At 49.7% G+C, this 2,549-nt stretch overlaps 1 long non-coding RNA gene across 1 annotated transcript in view; it reads left to right on the top strand.

Moving 5' to 3' along the window:
- The window catches only part of LOC103352971 (uncharacterized), a 13,954-nt gene that overhangs the window by 8,858 nt on the left and 2,547 nt on the right, over positions 1-2,549 (top strand). Inside the window, exon 2 of the long non-coding RNA XR_519983.1 lies at positions 302-307. This is a non-coding gene — a long non-coding RNA (uncharacterized LOC103352971). The remainder of the gene's footprint in view (positions 1-301; positions 308-2,549) is intronic.

The following is a 2,549-nucleotide window of genomic DNA, read 5'->3' as shown; positions in this document are numbered from 1 at the left end:
CTCAGGCACCGGCTCGTCGTGCACCACTCTCGGGACCCCCCTTTCTTGGATCACGACCCCCAAAGACTTCACCCCACCCCCTTCCTTAAATAAATCCTGTTTCCTTTAACCCTTCTCCCCGTCTCCCTTTTCGTTTGGGTCCACCCGCACTATCACTTGAGCACGAGTCGTCACAGAGTGAAACCTACAAAAAGGAAATGCAATGTTCTCACTAGAAAAGAGTGCACATTACACATTAATACTTACTCTTTGGCGACCGGGAGTAAACTAACTGATTAACTATCAGAATACATTCAAATAGAATAAAGTGCAGGTTGATAAAAGCATTGCTTCTTCAGCCCCTTTTTTTTTTCTTTCAAACTATGAAAAAGTGCTTTTGTAGCAAATGTAATGAACTGTAAACTATACTAGAGTCCAGAAATGTAACTATGAAATCTCTAGTACCAACAACAACTGTTCTTACTCAGTGACCCAGTCCCCGTACCGGTTCGGTCCTCTCCGTCGACGTCTGGGACGTGATGCGGGCTGAGTCTGATGGTGTGGCTCGCCCACCGCACCCCCACCATGGTCAAACATCACATGGGAAGGAGTGGATGGAGGAGACCTAGTCACATTAAAGTCATTAGCAAGTGGAGCAGATGGCCTGGAGTTGCTGGGACCATCACAGGAGACAGCAGAATAGAGGTTATGCAGGCAGAGGTCCTGGTCCACTGGGTCGCTGTCCACAGCTGGCGGCAGAATCTCAGAAGGTGCCCAGTTCTGGGATTGATCCAGTGCCCAGGTGTTGTCTAGGGGCTCGTGGCTGCGATAGTGTTTCAGTTGGTCATGGTGGACGACTTTGACTTTGGCTCTGGGGCTCTTTTGGATCCTGTAGACCAGATCGTCCAGCTGTCCCATTACAAAGAAAGGTCCTTCGTAGGAAGGGAGAAACTTTTTGACTTTGTTTTTGACATGACGTGTTTCTTTTATCAGATACCACACAGCATCTCCAACTTTGTAGTGTGTGTGGCAAGCGTTTTTGTCATACTGTCTTTTAGCACGTGTGACTGACTCACCCAAAGCTTCACGAGTGATGTTGTGAGCCAACTCCAGCCGTTCGCACATTTGCTGTACATACTCTGGGGCTGATCGTGCATGATCGGAGTCCGGGGGCAGACCAGCAACAAGGTCCACTGGCTCATTTATCTCACGTCCGAACATCATGTAGTTTGGGGTGAAACCAGTAGCACTGTGCTTTGTCGCTCTGTAGGCCATAACTGCATATGGAATCATCAGGTCCCAATCCCAATGACAATGTTCTGCAGTCGAAGCCAGGATCTTTTGGAGTGTGGCGTGGAAACGTTCAACTTGGCCATCGGACTGTGGTCTGAAAGGCGTAGTGTGGGTTTTCGCTGTGTAGAGTGTGAGGCATTCCGAAGCGACACACCCATTCTGTTGCAACGACCTGTGCAACTGTCACGGCCTTTTCATCAGGGATAGCAAACGCTTCAGTCCATTTAGTGAAGTACTCTTGTATTACAAACACATAACAATTTTTGCGTTCCGTCTCATTAAGTGGGCCCATAATGTCCAATGCAATGCGCTCCATGGGGGCTCCAACTCTGACAGTTCCCATGGGTGCTTGTGGAGTTTTGTGGGGCCTAGCTCTGCATGCACAGTTTGTACAAGTACGGCACCAGAGGGCCACGTCTTCTCTCATGTGGTACCAATAGTATCTGGTTTGAAGTCTGGCTACAGTTCGTTCGATGCCAAAATGTCCACCTACTGGCCCCTCATGCATTTGGCGCATAACATCAGGTTGCATTTTTCGTGGCAGGACAGTTTGTGGATAGAATTGCGTGTCATCCAAACAGTAAAAGCGGCGGACCAGAACTCCATCTCGGAAGTACAGTCTTTTCCATTGACTCCAGTATGTTTTGGTGGCTGGGCTGCATGGTGAGACTGTGGTCCAGGGAGGGCGCTCGCTGCTTGTCTCTAACCAGGCTCTGATTGGCGAAATGTCTGGATCTGAAGCTTGGGCCTGGCACAACTCATCCATAGTCCAACCAGGAAACAGTGTGGTCTTGTTTGTGTTTACCACACCAATTGACTCCTTCTGTTTTAACATGTCAATGTTGCCATCATCTGTGCTTACCTCCACCGGGCTCACAGCAGCAGTTGTTGGGCGTGTCTCCACTACCCCCACCGGACTCAGCGACGGGAATCTGGTGTTGCAGTCCAAATCACACTGAACAGCCCGGTGACTAGTTTGCTGTGAGGATGGGTCGTGCAGATTACAAGGGCGGCAGGGTCTGCGGGAAAGACTGTCAGCAATAGCGTGCAGGCGACCTGGGCGATGGAAGATTTCAAATTCGTACTCCGCTAGCTTCTCAAGCCACCGGGCCAACTGACCCTCCGGCTCTTTCATACGTGTTAGCCAGCGCAGGCTGCTGTGGTCAGTACGTACTTTGAAAGGTCGCCCGAGCAGATACTGACGGAAATGTGATGTGAAATCTACTATGGCTAGTAGCTCCCGTCTGGTAGTACAATAGTTCTGTTCAGCTTTAGAT

This window comes from Stegastes partitus, unplaced genomic scaffold, assembly GCF_000690725.1.
Source record: "Stegastes partitus isolate 25-593 unplaced genomic scaffold, Stegastes_partitus-1.0.2 Scaffold57, whole genome shotgun sequence".
Lineage (NCBI taxonomy): Eukaryota > Metazoa > Chordata > Actinopteri > Pomacentridae > Stegastes > Stegastes partitus.
The sequence above is the reverse complement of the archived record's forward strand: the minus strand, read 5'-3'. Positions and strand labels throughout refer to the sequence as shown.